Here is a 19,862-nt window from a genome sequence, read left to right as displayed (position 1 = left end):
TAGAACGTTTACCTGGATGGAGAATATTGTTTATGGTGCACCAAATTTTTTTTGGTTTGAGGTGTGGGTAGATTGAACTTCTTGAGAGATTTTTTTCTTATCGTGGATAATGAGTTTTTAGTAAGGTTTCTTAGTTCTTTGAATTTAAGGAAGAGAGAAGATTTTGACTTTTTCTGTTGTTTCCGGGTACTGTCTCTAAGTTTCATACTGGAAAGGGTATCTTTAGAGAGCCAGGGTGCAGGATTACATTTGACCCTCATTTTCCTTGGTTGGTGCTAGAGTGTTTAGTATGTTTAGGAAAGTATTGTTGGATGCAAGAATAGCGTAATTTAGAGGAAGGTTATATAGGTGATTCCAATTTACAAGGGAGAGTTGGTGGTTGAAAGTTTCTGCATTGAAGTTGGAAAGATAATGGCCGTTTCTATAAAGGTGGCTTTTTGGGGTTTGTGAAGGTAGTCTTAGTATTGAGATTGGGAGGTGTTCGCTTAAGGAGTCTAGTAAAGTAGGTAGTTTATGGTAATGATTAGGATTGGAAGTTAAGATCCAATCGAGTGGAGCTGGAGTTTTTATTGATGCGGGTGGGAGCAGAAATAAGTTGACTAAAACCAAAGAGGTTAATACAATAGGTAGGGGAATTGGGGTAGAGTTTATTCCAGTCACTGTTAATGTCACCTAGTATGATTGTCTCATATGATAAATAGGTTCATAGGTTCATACTAGGCTATCTGCCCTAGGGCATTTATAAGCCTAGCCAGAGTGTGTTTGGCTTTCGCCACCCATTTTAAATGAATTTTGCTATGCCCTTTTTTGAGGTTAGTATACTGTGCCTCTGTCTAACAGTGACACAGAAGTGATACCCAGGGTAAACCTACGATCTCCCATCCACTCATCAAGATTGCTCTTGAAGAGAGTCAATGAGGGACTCTGCCTAACCTGGACTGGGATTTTATTCCAGAGCGAAGGGTGACTCTGGGTTATGAATCTGTCCCTCCAGCATGCCCTATTTATTTCAGTGCTGAGGGTCAAGTCTCTCGAGTGAGTAGCTCGATAGGATTTGGATTGTCTGAGGTGCAGCATGTCCATTAATTCCAGGTTGGACATGGCTTTATACGTCAGGCACAGATCGCCTCTGAGCAGGCGGTATGCCACTGAGTAGAGCTGGAGTTTCTTTAACCGGGCAGCATATGGCATCTGTTTGAGCCCTTTGATCCTCTTGGTGAGGTACTTTTGGGGTCTTTCCAGTTGCTGCAGGTGTCTGGTAAGGTACATCCCAAAAGGGGCATTGTACTCAATTATAGGCCTGATGAGGGATGAGTAAAGAGGCACGATGACCTCCCCTGATCTAGATGTGAATCCCTTCATGATTAGGTGGGCTATATAAAATGTTTTTCTAACCACTTTGGCCACATGGTTTTAAAATGAGAGATTGCTATCAACTTGGGTCCCCAGGTCCCTAATTACTTCTTCCATACTTAATGGATTACCACCTATGTGGTAATTTGTGGGCACTTTGTTTTTGCCAAAGGGGATGACTATACACTTTTTGGTGTTTAGCTTGAGGCCATGGCTCTGGCACCAGTTGTCTGTTTCTATGAGGCCCTTTTGTAGGATGCTTGTGTCAGCTGGAGAGTCGATTATGGCGCCTAGTTTGCAGTCATCTGTGAACTTGGTCAGCCACAGTCCTTCCGTGTTGGCCTGTACCTCCGAGAAATATATACCTAACAAGAGAGGTCCCAGGACTGAGCCTTGTGGGATGCCACTTGTAACTGGTTTGGAGTCTGACATGGCTCCAGCAATTCTAACCATGTGGGTTCTGTCCTTGAGCCAGTTTGCAACCCATCTAGTGACATAGGGGTTTATATTTAAGCTGGTGAGCTTATCTATAATGCCCGAGTGGGCTATTGTATCGAAGGCTTTTGTGAGGTCCAGGTAGGCTGTGTGGACCACCTTCCCCTCATCAATGGCCTTGGTGACTGTTTCAAAGAAATTGACCAGGTTTAAGAGGCAGGATCTGCCCTTAACAAAGCCGAACTGGGTAGGATCCAGTGTCTGTAGGTCCCCAATATCTTTATTTATGAGGTCCATGATGATCCTTTCCATAGCTTTGCAGACCAAGCTAGTCAGGCTTATGGGGCGATAGTTTCAAGGATCCGTTGAGGCACCACCTTTGTGGAGAGGGACCACTGTTGCTGTACGCCACTCTTTGGGTACACATCATGTAGTAAGGCAGAGATTGAACAGTAGTTTTATGTTTGGGTTTAGCTCTTCTTGGAGTTCATGTAGGATGCAGCCCGGGACACCGGGACACCATCTGGATCCATTGATGCTGTGTTTTTTGCTTTGGAGAGGGCGGCTCTTACCTGAGCATCTGAGATGTCAGGGGAGCAGCACTCTGCTGGGATAGATATTTGCCCTTTTGGTGGAGGGGGGGGAGAGAAGTTTGCGGTGAACCTGTCAGCTAGGATGTTGGCAGTGTCTGTGGGTTCGGTGTATTTTTTGTCATTTTGGACTAATTCTGAGCATATCTGGGAATTCCCACCCAGGTTCCTAACATAACTAAAGAAAGCCTTGTGATTATCCTTAGTGTCCTGTGCAATTTTTCTCTCGAAGCTGGCCTTAGATGATTTTATGAGTGCCTGTAGTTTTTTGCCAGTACTGATCAGAGATGCCTTCCCTTTTTGGGATTTTGCTCTATCATGTAGTACCTTCCTCCTTCAATTGTATAGTTTGTTTATGGCTGGGGTCCACCAGACAGGACGTCTGCCTTTGGAGGATTGGGTCTTGGTTTTATTTGGGATTGCATGATCCATGCATTCCTGAAGGTGTTCATAGAATGCGTTTATAAAAGATTCTGCGGTCTGGGCTGTATTTTCCACAGGCCCGGGGGCTTTGAAGGATTCCACCTCAGTTTTGAGGAGTGTGAAATTTGCTTTAGAGAAGTTTTTCACTGTGGTTTTCTGGGCAGGGGGTGGGGTCGGGATGTGAATATCCAGTGAGATTAGTTTATGGTCTGATCTTACCAGTGAGGGATACACTTCTGGTCTGGAGCATAGAGCCCCATGTTGGTGATGATCAGGTCCAGTATGTTTTCCCCTCTTGTGGGAGTGGTAACAAGTTGTTCCATAGCATTTCAGTTTATAAATTCTAGGAACCGTTGGGCTAGGGTGTTGGAGCTAGAGTAATGCTCCCAGTCTATGTTTGGGTAGCTGAAGTCGCCCAATATAATGGTGTTTGGAGAGACCTTCATATTTTCCAGTGTTCTCAGGAAGGCCGAGTGGGTTCCTGGGTTTGGGAGGGTGGTCTGTAGCAGGCTATAAACTGGAAGGCAGTTTTACCCACTGTTAGTCTCTGATGCTTCGTGCTGTGCCACCAACCTGGAGGTGTGGGTATCTTTGACGAATATTGATACTCCCCCTCCTTTTGTGGTTCGGTCCAAGTTTTGGGGCCGAAAATCATGGTATGAGGTATAACCTGGTAGTCCTGGGGTGCTCTCAGGAGCCTTGAACCAGGTTTCTGTTACTGCACAGATATCGATGTTCTCCATGCTGAGAAGAGTTTCGAGTGCGTGCATCTTGAGGTTTAGACTTCTGGCATTGAGTAGCATTTCTCTTAGTTTCTTATCCCTTATGATACCTATGGAGGTGGGTTTGTCTTTTGAGCCTTGCCTAAAAAAGGCACTATGGGGGTGGCAAGAGCCTTTGCCAATATCCGAAAGCCCAGGGGTGACAGGTGCAAGCCGTCCCTAGCGAAGCATTGTGGCTTGTCGAGCATGTCATCCCAGGCTGACAGGCATTGGATCCCCTTTGAATGACACCAATACTTAAGCCAATTGTTGAAATTGATCATCTTGTCTTCACATTGCGGCATCATTCTTGGTGAGGGTAAGATTCTACTCAAGATCAGGGTCATACCAGCCTGGGCTAAATGCTCAGAGAGCTCCTCTATGTCTCTTTTCATGTAGTCCAGGGAGGTATGTCTCAGGTCATTCACACCAGCATGAACAATGACTGAGTCATATTTGTACTTGCCTTGGAGTGACCTGAGTGCTTGTGTTATGTGGTGGATCCTAGCGGATGTGAGATCCGGGATAAAATAGAGTCAAGAATTGGGATATTGTTACCAGGACATATATAAATAGATGCTATGGCAAATTTTTGTGTGGGTTAAGGTGACAGTTGGGAAAGTTAAGTTCTGCTGGGGAGAAGTCAGGAAGGGATATGGAGAGGGGGGAGAGGTTGTGCTGTTCAGAGTACATAACAGCAACACCTCCCCCTTTTTTGGAAAGCCTGACATGCCATAAAATGAAAAACCTGAGGGGGTAGAATTTCTGATTTTGTTATATGAAGTTTGAGCGATGCTTCTGAACATGTTAAGGTGTGCGTAGAGTGGTGGGCAACCCAAACATGTAGTTCTTTTATCTTGTTTGGGAGACTTTGTAGGTTTTTGGCGTAAATAGACATGTTTAGTTAGAGAGGTGGGGAGTTGGTGCCCAGTAGTTGTAGTGGAGGTGGTGAAGTTGGGGGAAGGGGATGGACCAGGGTTGGGGTGGATATCCTCCTCAAGTAGTAGTGTTACAGGAAGATAGGTTTAGAGAAATAAAAGTAGAAAGTAGTAGATTTGAACTTGTTTCAGGGAAGAGAGAGAGAGAGAGAAGGATTGAAAGGTTTTCATTTCTGAAACTGTATATAGGAGGTATTGAAAGAGGGGGAGATAGGAAGTGCAGGGTTATATTGCAGGAGGATGTAACTTGGGTATGAGTAGGTGATAGTGGAGGGTAGAGTAGTTTAGTGTGATAAGATGATAACCCAGAGAGGAGGAACAGAAAGGGAGATAAGAAGAACTACACTAGCATGCTGTTTGTTTATGTGGGTATATAATAGAGAAGAGGAGACAGGAGTTATTGATTATAGAGGAGTGTTTGTAAGAAAGTTCGGAAGGTTTAAGGAGGAGCAATGATTTAGTAGAGGAGAAAGAAAAAAGTAGTGTAGGTGATAAAAAATAGGTTTGGGCATAGGTAGAGAGGGGGAAATTGATTTGTGCTATAGAGGATAAAGGAAGTGGGTGAAGTGTGAGAAATAGGGAATGGAGAGTAAGGTAGGGGAGAGGATAGTGAACAGAGACAGGGATGTACAATTATTGGCTAATTGGTGTGAAGGGGATGGACCTTACAGGGAGGTTAGAGTATATATGTAGAGTATTCAGGAGTGGATGGGAAACTGGTAGGGTAGGGGAGCGGAGTGAGTCTGAGAGTAGTGAGGTGGAGTGGGCTGGGCCAGGTCAAGTAAAGTTAGCTAAGAAAAACAGTCAAATAGGTAAATTGGTTAGATAGATTAGCTGCAGGAAGTCAGTCAGACAGGAAAATTTGTTAGAGTGCTTTGTTACAGGAAGCGCATTAGGGAAGAGAGACACAGAGTCAGAGAGCAGTGGTTCTGTAGAAAACTTGAGAGAAAGGTAGCACTTGGTTAGAGGATAGTGGGATAGGTGGGAGATAGTGTGAAGTAAAACGTATGTATAGCAGGACGGTGAAATGCTAGGAATGCTTAGAGAGTTATGGTAATGTTTAGCACTGAGAAAGAGGGAAATGAATTATTTTTAGATGTTACAGTACAAAAAATGATTCAGGGAGGGAAGATTGGGGTATGGAGTTAAGAAACTAGAGAACTGAGAGGTAAGGGGTGCTAGCGCTTCATCTAACTAATCCTGTGGCAGCAGGTGTTAAGTGTAGGGATGGAGTGCAGATGGAACAGGGTTCTAGTACAGGGTGTGTAAGTTTTGTTTTACTGTTGTGAGATTGCAGATTATAGAAATAAAGTGCAAGATACATAACTGTTTTTCAATCTTCTTGTAATAGCTGCAGGTGTAGGAGAACCGTATATATGATAAAATTGACTAGCCCATTTACACAACTGCTTATATACCTAATCAGCTAGAAATCACTTTGGTTGCCACTGTTGCGCATCATTTACTATTGAGCAAACATGGCGCCTGGCAGTGCATGCAATGGTAAATGATGTGCAACATTTTCAAATGTTGTAAATTCAAAATGAGTGCACTCAGTGAGTGCAAGATGTGGAATAGGCAGGAAACAGCAGCATATAAACTGCAGTTGGTGGGAAAACTCACTAGACATTGAGCGTGAACTATGGCAGGCATGTTTGAAGTTGCTGAAGAAGGGTATGTACTGTTGGGTGTCCAGGATTTTTGTTTGACTTTTAGTTAGAGAGCATGAGACCAGATTGCTGCAGTGGGACCATTCCAGCTCAGAATATAAATCTGAAGCCTGGAATAGTATTGCCATGGCCTTAACAAGTGCAACAGGTATCTCCTGCATAGGCGAACAATGCAGACATCGTTTTGATGACCACCAGAGGAGGAAGCGGGATACCCTCCAGCTTTGGATCAGGGAATTGTTGGGCAGGAGGCACCCCACAGATGTGCAAGTATCAATTTCAATGAGTAATTGCAAGAGTTAAAAGTTGAATATAGTCAAGACTGGTTTTCATAATGGTGTTCTGTTTTTTTTCCACAGCTGCTAAGGACAGGGTCTCAAATATCCAGTCCCATGCTGCACATCTAACAAGGATGAGAGAAACATGTATGAGTAAACAGGGGGAAGAACAAAGTGAAAACAAGGCAGGAATGTGCAGGAAGGATGTAGGAAAGAACCATAGCTATCCATTTTTTCCAGAATACAAATTATAAATTTGGTTGAATTTGAACTATCACCCCCAGAGAAAGAGGGGTGACTACAACACAATCTGTTGTATAGATAACTGTATAGAGAATTTGAAATAATTGTGTGTCATGAACATATGTGTGCAAAAAGGAGAGCTGACTATAGGACAATTTATTTTTTGTGGGACAGGTGCCCGATTGTTTTGCGAGAGAGAGAGGAATGTTGGGAATGGGATGTAGGAATGTCTGGATGAGGTAATATGGACAGGTGAGGAACCAGTTGCAGACAGAGAAGACAAGACAAGAGACAGGGATGGTGAAGGAGACATGAGGTGGGTGAACACCATGGATGGGGTGAGAGTGGGGATGTCATGAACCCATGGACATCAAGTTGGATGACAGTGAGTGAATCAGTCCTCACCCAGTGGACTGTCATCACTGTCACCTCACTGCACTGATGGTTGCAGTGTCTGATGTCTGCATCTCCTTGTGTTCTTTAATACAGCAATGGAAGGCAGTGTCTGCAGCTGGTGTAGGAGTGTAGCAACAGTGCAGTGCACAATTCTACGCACCATCCTTGGCAGTTTGTCACAGGTGATAAACTCACCCCCCTCTGCCACTGCGCCTGGAGGAAGCCACAGGCCTGTCCTCCAGAGCAGATCTACCTGAAGGGTTTGGTAGCGCAGGGTTGGAAAAAGGGGTGTTATCAGGTACTGCACCAGACATGCTGGGCAGTGATGCTGTAGCCAGTGGATTGGGGGTAGGTGGATCCTGTGGGACAGTCCTACCAAACTGTACTCTGGGAAAAACAAAAAAAAAAGGCAAACACAAAAAAGAAAATACCCCCCCCCCCAAAAAAAAAAGAGAGAAGGGTTGGGTGAGAGAAAAAATGCCCAATGTACTACAGATTGCAGTAAGCAATCCTTGATGTGTGCATACATTGCACATATGTGTGGTCCAAATATACAGATTACAGTTTACAGCAAGCCAGTGGTGACACTGCTTTACAGCTCTGATGTTACATTGAAATACTGATGAAACTTAACATATTTAATGTATTATATATATTTAATATATTTGGGAATTGTGGATTTTGAAGGCACAACTCATGACTACTTTTTAATAATGAACTGTTGTTTTGCCAGCTAGAGTAATTCATGCATACTACCCTATTACAGATACGAAATTAATGCTCAATTTAATACAACTGTATAAGTAAATAAATAGTCATAACTTTTTAATGCTAAAATAACCCCACTATTGGGATGCATACATACCACATGCATCTCTCATATGTGCCAGTCTAGCATCATGGGTCCTCACATTCAATGCCCAAGCTGTGATGGCTGTGGAAAAAATGGAACATAACAGAATTCCATTCAGTACACCAAGCCTGTCTATAACAAGCTTTTAACTCTGTCTCTGTAAGTGACACTTACACATCTCTGGGGTGCCCCCAATCCTACATTCCTCAACCCAGTGTTCAAGAGTATCTCTCTTCCTCATCCTGTGGTCTCTGTAATGGTTCCTGCATTGCCCATCAGTGTGGGGGTTACTGGTAGCACTGATCAGTGCCTGGGCCAGACTGTCCCATGCCTCTGCCATGTACTCCAAACCACAATAGTCCCTCTGCAACAGCCTTGGCCGATGTTCATTGATTACGAGTACAACAAAAACTTGGACTCCTGGACACCCCATCTTTCAGCACAGAATCTCAAAAACTCTCCAGGAATGCCAGCCATGCCTATCACAGATTGAGACCAATGTAGAATAATGTTTTCCCACCAATTGCAGGTATCGCTCTTACTGGGAGTGTGCACTTTCTGGATTTGCAACATTGGAAAATGTTGTGCATCTTTTACCATTGCGCAAACACAATGCGTGACAGTGCACGTTGGCGAGAAATGTGTTTGCACAATGGCCAATAGTATTAATTGAATACATCTGGTGAATGTCTGTAGCTGTCTGGGTTCTGCCTGCTATGTGGGTGGCCCATTTGTGCAGTTTGTGCACTGATGTTGTATGCACAAACAAAATGCGCATAGGTTTCTCTGTTTGCACTATGTGGAGCATTATGCAAATAGGAAATAAAAAATAAAATAAAAATATCCAACAACCACTGACCGTTATTAAACTGCAAACAAGGGAAAAATATGTGTCATACTGTCACACAAGCCTAACATCAGATTATCATGGCGTGACCCTTGAGGTGCATTATAGGTATTGGCTGAAGCATCCTGTAAGACATATGGTATGAAATGGGGGATATGGCACAGTTCACATCACTTGCACGGGATGTGTCTTGATCGTTACAGACAGGAGTCACAAACTGGTATACCCCGCAGTTTCTCAATTCCCAAGCCTTACAATAGCATTCAGTGCAAAGTATTGACAATTGTATGTGTCAACTATTTACATATCTAATCACAGTATATGTCATAGGTAAAATGAGCATTTCTACAATGGAAATGCAAACATAGTAAGCAATAACCTAGCTATGCACCCTCAGCATCAGACATGGATTTTGTATCCTTGAATCAAAAGGTGGAACACAGGAATCTGACACAGTAAGCATCACTTAAAGAGGGTGATGTGGGTGGGCAGGAAGCCTAAGCTGACCCAAAAGGTTGGTGAGTGTGTGTGAAAAAGGCAGCACACATTTGGGCCAAAATAAGAAAGGGAAACTAGAGAAATTGAATACCTCTTGTTTGTGTGTTCATGTGTGGGTATCCTCCATATGAAATTGGTGTGTGTGTGTGTGTGTGGATGGACACAGCCAAGCAGAATGCTAGCTCTACATCTTCTTCTGTTAGACAGATGTGAGATGTGCACGGTAGAGGTTGCAGTTCATCCTTTTTCCCAACTGTGAGACCTTGCTCTGCCAGGAGTTACACTGGCATGTTGCCGTCCAGAACCATGCTCAGATGCACTGCTGCTACATGACAGCTATCTTCTGGATGAACTCCCTTCCTGAGAATGCTCAGGGCTACAATCCCATGGCCTGCCACATCTGCGTGTGGACAGCACACTCACTAAGGAAACAGTGGAAGTACTGCCACTATGGGAGCACGATCTGGAACTGCCACATTGGCTGGCAACAGGTGATGTTGCTGTGCTATGCCCATGGGGATTCTGTTCCTCTCCCTGCTGACATTCCATCACAGGCACTGCTCATTCCAATGTGCCATGTATGTGCTCCATGACATCAACAACTCGGTGTAGGTATTCATGGATGTCAAACTGTGCCACATCCATCCTACTGGGCATTTGTCTGGATAAAAGATGGGAACATGCCTCTGCCTCCATGATGGCCCTAAACATTTGCTGAGTGGCATGGGAAGTGAGACCTTCACCAGGTGGTGGAAGTACAGCAGGCCTCCATCAAGCACCACTACCACCCCATGTGGCACCTCGCTCACACTTTGGCTATGATCAGGCTCAACAGGCACTGAAGCCACACAGTAGCCATACTCCCCTGATGAATGTATTTGCCCTGAATCTGTCCAAAATTTGAGGACTGGGTAGGCATAGACCTACTGGCTCTGTCAAAGGTCAGTGTAAGGGATGGCTGAATGACAACCTCTGTGTCAGATTCAACTTCTGCCCACCCGGACTGTGCCTCACTTTGTCCACCATCATTGTCAGATGACATATTGACATCAGGTGGCACCGTGCCCACAGTTCCACTGTCAGAAACACCTGCGAGAAAACTATAGAAACAAAGGAATAGCTTAGTAATAGAAATACTACACTGCAATATATCCTAGCAAAGTAGCAACGCTGACAGTATTACTGAAAGCTGAACAAAATGCAAAACATGACTTAAATACAAATTACACTTTACAGTATTGCTTTATATTGATCAGCACTACTAAAATTACCATATTTCATGTACCAGCTGCAGATAGCAAGTGTGCTTGTAGGCTGGATGGACCTGGAAGAAGTGATGCAAGAAGTAAGACCAACAACACCACAGTCAACAGTAACACAGGGTTTACTACATTGTCCCCTGAATGGCAGAAATCAACAGTTACCCAAGAACACAGTTTACTATCACAAGCTAACCACATACCTGTAGCAATCTTCTAACCACCAAACAAAAAACAGATGTGCCACAAATAACTACTTCAATTAAAAACCTTGACCTGCACAACACTATTCAACTGTTCAGATAACTAGGCTTACCTGGAAGATCCTCCTGTGATATGGATGGTGGAGGCAGGTCCTGCTGCACTGATGGTGGACCTGGAAGAAGTTAAGAAAGAGGTAAGGCCAATAAAACCACATTGAACACTAAGAGAGGTAGTAATACATTTGCACAGTTAAAGTTTCAAACAACACAAATGCAGACAATGTGGCTGACAACTACAGCGCTAAGCTTATAACAGTAGCAATCTGCAATCCCCACAAACACCTACATGTGACACACACTTAACTTATTTATTTCTCTTCTAGCATTATACACCGCTATTCAACAGTACACATAGCAAGGTCTAACTGTAAGTTCCTCCTGGGATGCTGACACACTGTCACCTACATTAAGGACATACTACACATCAGTGTCTTGGGAGCTCTGGCTGCTCCTGAGGTAAGCGAGGAACTGCTCATTGGGGGTCAGTGGTTGTTGCATAGCAGGGCCTCTACCTGTACCTATGAAATCACAGCCTACAGCAGCAGCTTTTCATCTGGTAGCTTTTATCATGTCAGTGGCTCTAGGGTTCATCTAGTCATACATTCATCTGTGGATGCCCATGGCATTTACATTGGCAACCACTTCTTGCCATAATGTCATTCGATGGACACTATCCTGCCTGCCACTTTGGAGTAGAAACAGACCATGGATGCATAGGCCATCTGCTGTGGCCTGGCTTTCTCCACTGGTAAATGGTGGGTGTTAGGGATTCACACCTCTGGATGCCATAGCTGTACTTGGCCTGAAAGAATACAGCTGTAGAGTATACATAAATATTACATAACTGTTTATAGATGCAACATAGAAGGTAGACAGTATTATTTAATGGAGAAACATACAGCAGTCAACATCTGGGAACTGGTAATAGACAGGATGCAAAACAAGGCAATTGACTAGTGAAACATATTCTTCTCAGTGCCTTAACACTACCTCACATTAACTGTTATCCCCACAAAGGTACAGGCAGTTGCCACTGTCATGTAACATTGTATCTTAGAATTGCTACAACTGCTATCAGTGTGCTTGTCCATGAAACATTTTTACACAGCAAACTCAAATAAAACCACGACTCCTAACACAAAATAAACCAAACTTAAAAAAAGAAAACGTAATGTTAGGACAAATAAATCACTGCAGCACCAAAAAAAAATAAATAGTTTAGTGCTTTCATTCCATTTAATACAACAAACTTCTTCAGAACAGTTCTGAAAAAGTTTGTTGTATTAAATTGAATGAAAGCGCTAAACTAGTTTTTGGTGCCGGCAGTGATTTATTTGTCCTAACATCACATTTTTACACAGCAGTCTAACCCATGTATTTACTTGTCTTGACAGTCATGATTAACTGTACAATGGCTTGACAAACAGCCATGATATCATTAGACTTTAAAGTCATACATAAAAAGATAACATTGGAGAACACTCTGCTTCACAGAATTTTGAAATACAATCAAGCAAATGCTATATGTAGGTGACAAAAATTAAACATACCTTGTGAGAATGTTGACTCCTCTGTAGACAAAGCTTGGAAATACTGGTTGGAAATACTGCTGGTTCACAGTGTTCGAAACATATAGAACGAACAAGAACTTGACTAATTACAGGATTGCCTTTTTAGCCTGTAGATTAGTAATGGATTGCAGCTGTGAGTGATTACTGTTTTGGAGAGGAAAAATCACAACTGCACTGCAGTCTGCTTTACATCCACTGGGTGTCATCTTCAGTCTACGCAGTTGTTACATCTAAGCTTGGAAATGTAAGTCAGCAGCAGATTACTCTCAGAGGGATAAGGACATCATTTTAGGTTGTATATGTCATAGCATCCTTTTCAACCTTTCAAAAATATGCCTGTGCAGATGTTCTTCATGTTTCACTGTTGCAGTCATTACATTTGGGTAATCTGCTGGCAGGTTGCCCTTAATCGGCCTGATTAACAAAGTCTTGGGTCCTGCATTGGATGCTGTCCCTTCTTCCATGACGTCAGTTCATCAGGGGTATAAAACATGCAGCTGATGTCATTACATCAGTCTTTCTTGCCGTGCGGTGCCCGAAGCAGAAGCAGTTCACAAGTGCCAGTCGGCGAACCACTGAAATTTTCGTTTTCGAGTTTCAGAACTGAAGCCTTCAACTTAAAGCTAAGTACCCCGTTGGGAAAACATTTTCTTGCTCCTTACCAATGTTAGTAAAAGTTAATAATTGAATTACTTGTGGAAAGCAAATACCTCATAAAGATTTTCATTCATAATGTATTCCTTGCCTAGGCCCTGACCACGATGTACCTTGCTGTCGGTTTTGTGCTTTATTTAATCGACACACTATCCATCGTTGGTACATTTTTGCCTCTAATTATTTTTGTTCTCAGTTTAATTATCCAGAAATGTCATCAGTTAGCCTTCTGACTACTGGAATTCCAAAAAAATGCAAAGATAAAGACAGAGACAGGCCGTCGAGGTCCATAACTGCCGACAACGCTTCTCCTAAGCCAGTCACCAGTTCGCCGGTACTCAGTGAGGCATTTTCGCAGCCCCTTTTACCCTCTACTTCTGATTCGCAGGCTTCTACTGAGAGCCATTCGGAGTCCGGTATGCCGCGAGATGCTTCATCTATTGAACCCGCAGATGTCTCTACCCTGGATGGGTCCAGAGCCACTGTGCAGGTACCGGCTTTTGAGGGTGTATTCAGGCCTACAGATTTGCATATTAAATCGACACCGCCTTCATTACTAAGGCCTAAATCTTGATCCATGTCTAAAAAACTGACGCCCAGGCCACATGTTCAGGCCCCTATGCCTAACAAAGAAATGATAAAAATGGCTGAAGATCTAATTTCTCTAATCAGGGGTAGTCAACCACCCCTCTCTAAGAGGTCTAGGGCTGAACTTGATTATGAATCTTCTAATCAGGATTCTGTTTCTTCTGACTCTTCTTATGACCTGGATTTGTCCATACCTGCTTATGAGGATTCTGATGCAGAGGACTCCATTCTCTCTGCTTCTCCTCCTGTGGACTTTTCTTTTGGGGAAACTTTACATGCTTTTGAGGGAGCATTTCCACTGGGAAAGCCAGGAATTTTTTAATTCAAAAAAGAGGCTTAGGGATTTCCTGCTTCTACCTCAGCATAAGCCTTTGGCTATACCTCCTGTACTAGACATTGTTGATGATGTGTTCTCGGAATCCGGTTTGGCCCCTGATTCCCTGCCTCCAGCTCCTAGTAAACCTGACAGATAGTTCAGGATTCCTGAGTCCCACAAGTTCCTTTTCAAAAATCCCGTTGCAGATCCAGAAACCATTTCTCAGGGGCACAAGGGCATTAAGGCTTCTACTACTAAAAATCCTACCCCTTTGGATAGAGATTCCAGGGTGCTGGATAGATGGGGTAAAAAGGTTTATACTTCTGCGACCTTGACAATCAGAGCATTCAACTGCCAATTTTATATGTTAAAATATCAACAGCATATTATTGGATTGCTTAAACAGAAAATGATATTGATTCCTGACTGTGTGGAAAACAAAGATTTACAGGATTTAATGTATTCTGCTGAACAAGTTGGAAAACATACTTTGCAATGTGGTTTTGATTCTTTAGAGGCCTCCTGCACGGCTGCTTTTACTGGGTCTGTGCTTAGAAGGCATTCTTGGCTTAAGAAGCAATCTTTCCCTGATCATGTTAAAGGTAAATTGTTGGATGCTCCTTTAAATCAGGAACGCCTGTTTGGCAATAAGGCTGAAGAAGTTCTAAAAAAGATGCAAGATAAAGCTAAATCTATGCAAACTGTTAAAGATTTCTTACAAGTGCAATCTCCAAGATTTAGTAGGCATTGGCCTGCTAAGAATTGGTCCTTTCCAGACCCTTCCAGATCCTCTCAAGCCAAACCCAGACACAGCAAAAACCCCAGGTTTCAGTCCCAGGGTGCTCTCAGAGCTAAGCAGTGGGGGGCCTCCACTTCCAAATCTGGAAATAACAAGACACCCCCCTACAGTAAACAGTCTCAATGATTTCCTTTTAAAATTACCAAGCACTTATCTTTCAACCACCCCTTTGGGGGGAAAGATTGCTTTTCATCCAAAGAACTGGGAACTCATAACCCAGGACAAATGGGTTTTAAATATAGTGTCACAGGGATACAGATTTCATTTCCACACATTGCCAACACCAAACAGGTGGCCAGACCTGCCCCCGAATCAGTGGGCAGAGGCTCAAAAGCAAGTATTTTCTCTCTTAAGCATGGGGGCTATTCAACTGGTGCCAGAAGAGGAAAAGGGACAAGGTTTCTATTCAAGGCTTTTCCTGGTACTCAGAAAAGGCAAATCATGGTGTCCAATCCTGGACCTGTCTACTCTAAACACCTTTCTTAAGATTCCAAAATTCAAGATGCTGACTCTTCACCAGTTACTTCCTATGCTAGGCAAAGACGCCTGGTTGGCAACTCTAGATTTAAAAGAAGCATACCTGCACATCCCAATCAGGGAATCTTTCAGAAGATACCTACACTTCAAATCAGGCTACTTACATTATTAGTTCTCTGCACTGCCCTTTGGCTTGTATGCTGTGCCCAGGGTATTCACAAATTGCCTGGCTCCAGTTATTGCATTTTGCAGGCAAAGAAATATTCAAATATATCCATACCTGGACGATTGTCTAATTCAGGCAGAAAACCAGGGCATACATTTAAATCATCTGGAGTTTGTAAAAAAGGTTCTAACTTGTCTAGGGTACACCATAAATGAAAATAAATCACAACTGGTACCCTGTCAACAGATTACATTCTTGTGTGCAAGCTTGAATACAACTGCCCAGATGGCTTTCCTCACGCCAAAGAAGCAAATTCATTTGGTAACGTACTTCAAACAAGTCGCCCAAAAAACCTGCTATCTGCAAGACAAATACAGCAATCCTTGGGGTTCATGGCCTCCTGCATTCTTCTAATTCCATATGCAAGACTGCATATGAGGAAACTACAGTGGTATCTAAAAAGTCTATGGAGTCAACATTGTCACAACCTGGAAACGATGATTCCTATCATACCTTGCCTATGCCTGGAATTCCTATGGTGGGCAGAAGCCTGCCACCAAAACAATAGATTACCATTCACACTACCCCCTGCCACCCAAACCCTAACTACAGATGCATCAGACTATGCATGGGGGGGCTCACCTGGCAGGGAAGTGCTTTTAGGGTAAATGGAACCCAAATCAAATGCACATACATATCAATCAAAAAGAAATGTTAGCTGTACAGAATGCTCTGACAGCCTTCAAGGACTACATTCTTCCAGGACAACTAATGGTAAAGACGGACAACACCACGGTTATGTGGTACATAAACAAGCAGGGGGGTACACATTCCTACCCCCTCTGCAGACTAGCCATGGCATTGTGGAACACAGCCCTGAGCTACCAAGTGCATCTACAAGCTCAATTCCTGCCAGGAAAGCTGAATAAACTGGCAGATGGACTAAGCAGAAACTTCATGGACACACACGAGTGGAAACTGGAACCATGGATTTTCAACATGTTGACAAACAAATGGGGGAACCCAGGCATAGATCTATTTTCCTCCCTCCAGAACTACCAGTTGGACAAGTTTTGCACAAGGACTTCCCACAAACAAGCCTGGAAAGTGGATGCTCTATCCTTCAGCTGGAAAAACCTATCAGTCTACGTTTTTCCCCCTCTGCCTCTGCTCTCCAAATTTCTACTAAAAGTCAAACAGGACAAACCAAGGATGATTTTGATTGCTCCAGACTGGCCGCGCTAACACTGATACCCCCTCCTGCACAGTGTGTCACAAATATCTCCATGGCACTTGCCTCAGACCCCTTCCCTGCTGTCTCAGCAGGAGAACCAAATTCTGCACTCTCAGCGTCCAACATTAAACCTTGCAGCCTGGCTAATCACTTAAATTCACCCTTATCATCCCTCAGCAAACCTGTGATGGATGTCATCTTGGAGGTGAGGAGACCTAGTACTAGAAAATCTTATGCTGACAAATGGAAAAGATTCTTTGCCTGGAACCAATCTTTAGGGATGAGCACAGCAGATCCCAATTTACCTCAGATTTTGCAATACTTAACTGAGATGCTTCACAAGGGCCTGCCTTTTTCCTCCATTAAAATCCATGCCTCAGCTATTTCAGCTGACTATAACACAGAAACACCCCTCTTCTCTCATCCTCTGCTCAAGCAGTATCTCAGAGAGGCAAAAAACTTGAGACCACCCAGGAGAGCTCCTACCCTTGCCTTTTGGAGAAACTCACTCTACCTCCGTTCGAGCCAGCTACTAATGCAGACTTAAAATTTCTTTCTTGGAAAACAGCCTTCCTTTTAGCAATCACTTCAGCTAGAAGGATATCTGAATTACAGGCCCTTATGGCAGTGGAGCCTTTCATCATCTTTCATGCAGACAGGATATCTCTCAGGACCAATCCATCCTTCATGCCCAAGGTGGTTTCCAGTGTGGCTCTTAATCAGTCCATTCATTTGCCAACCTTCTTTCCCAATCCACAGAACAAAGGGGAATGGATTCTGCATTCCTTGGATGTGCACAGACAACTAAGATTCTACTTGGACAGGACTAAATCTGGAAGAAAATCTTAACAATTGCTGGTAGCATTTGCTGCAGGGGCAGAGGGGAAGGCTATTTCAAAACAAACCATTTCTAAATGGATAAGACATTGCATTCATTTCTGCTATAAGCACCTGGAAAACCTATCCCCCAGGGGATTAGATCTCACTCCACCAGGGCTGCATCTACTTCTGCAGCCTTTCTCAGAGGTGTCCCTACCAGGGATATCCTAGAAACTGCCTGGAGTTCTGTGCATACTTTCACCAAGCATTATCATTTACCTATTTTCTCTAAATCCAGAGCTGGCTTTGCCACTGCTGTCTTGCAGGGCCTTATAGCTGGCCCTAATGCTGTATAAACTCCTCCTCCCAACCATAGCTTTGGGAATCTACCAAAATGTAATGACTGCAACAGTGAAACACGAAGAACATAGTACAGTTGTGTACACTTACCATACATGTAGATGTTTGAGTGTATTTACTGTTGCAGTCCTGGTTACCCTCCCTCCAGCCCCCTAGAATTTCTGACTATACCTCTACTTTCCTTTACTATGCTTAAAAGCCTTTGTGGTGTATTTGCTTTTGGTTGGAGGTATACTTTTGTGTTTATTTGCTCCCCATTAGGGGGGCACATGACATCTGGGGCAAGAAAAACTGATGTAATGACGTCGGCTGCATGTTTTATACCCCTGATGACCTGATGTCATGGAAGAAGGGACAGCATCTGACACAGGATCCAAGACTTTGTTAATCAGGCCTACTGAGGGAAACCTGCCAGCAGATTACCCAAATGTAATGACTGCAACAGTGAATACATTCGAACATCTACATTTATGGTACTTTTCTATTAAGTGATGTTTTGCCCGAGTGCAGCAGTGTGAAAATGGGAGAACTGCAACCTTCCTTTTGTTCCACTTCACATCATAGGCCCTGTCGCTTACAGTAGTTGACATGGGGGAGCAGTTATTGATTTTATGTCTGTATGAGGTATGATACGGTAATATGTTGGAGCTATGTTAGGTATATGTGTATGCATGAAACAGTTTGTCACATGTCTGAGTCCTATAGTCCTGTAACTATTCTACTATCTGCACTGCCATTGTCCCACATTTTGATAACAGACATACGTAAAGGCCTACATATATAGTGACCTAGATATTGACACTGGAGTTGTGATTACAAACTGAAATATTATTCCTATATGTTTACTTTACATTCTAAAAGCCATGGATAGGTATGTTGGTTGACTATGGTTCCCCTGCACATTCATGGCCTAGTGTAAAGCATGACACCCAATAGTAGGTGCAAGAGTGTAACAATCCAAATTTGTATATTCCCATATCGACTATGCATACAGCTATATCTTACAGCACTGTAGGGAAAGATGAGCAAAACACCAATACAAGTGTAAAGCTAACATTTGCATTTACCTCACCAGACACATGCAGTAACTCTAAGTAACACAGTCCTTTCTCATCTACATAACTTAGAGATTAGAAAACATACCATGAGGTACATGGATAGATTAAAACCAGGTCACTGTAATATTTGTGGTACAGGATGAGGTCATGGATGGATGGTTTCCAGCACATTGTCTGAACATGCACTTGTGTGACTTTAATACATATGCAAAAGTATTATAGAGCTGATGACATCAGCAGGCTATATATAGGGCTAAATACGTGTCCCACATGCAGTAGTTAAATGCTCTATGTATTATGACACAGCAGTCTTAAACACACACACAGTTGACTGTAAAGGGAGTAGAACTATCTAAGTGCAGAGACTACAGAACATAGCTAAGTATGCAAGTGCCATAGCTCAAGTGCGGCTTGGAGTGTGTCCGGCAACACTTTATAGGCGATTACATCAGCAGTGTCTCTTAAAGAGAGGACAAGGGTAAATCATGCTGTTGTAAAATGCTCTAGGTAACAGCTCACTCTCATACATACAGTTGACTTCAGGGGGATTAGAACTCCTCCCTATCTAAGCACAGAGACTATAGAACTCAGCAAAGTATGCAAGCACCACCGCTCATGTCCAGCTTGGAGTGTGTCTGACAGCACTTTATAAACGATGACATCATCTTAAAGAGAGGTCAGGGGTAAACCATGCTACTGTAAGAAAGAACACAGTACTTAATGCAGCTGCAATAGCACAAGTTGGATTTCTACAGTAGTGCAGGTGAACTTATAGTAGGTGATATCATCAGGCCATGTGGGGGACAATGGTTTTGGAGGTATTTTTGAAGTGGATATGCCGTCTTGTGCAAGTATCAAAATAGTGGGAAACCATGGCCTTGCTGAAGTAACTGTAATATACCAGATATACTCTGCTGACTAGACACACACAGTTGACCACAGTGGGAAAGAACTTCTACCTACCTAAGTGCACAGACTAGAGAACACAGTACTTAATGCAAGTGCCATGGCAC

The sequence above is a fragment of the Protopterus annectens genome, chromosome 1.part0 (assembly GCF_019279795.1).
Source record: "Protopterus annectens isolate FY-2018-M chromosome 1.part0, PAN1.0, whole genome shotgun sequence".
Classification (NCBI taxonomy): domain Eukaryota; kingdom Metazoa; phylum Chordata; order Ceratodontiformes; family Protopteridae; genus Protopterus; species Protopterus annectens.
This window is presented reverse-complemented; position numbering follows the sequence as displayed.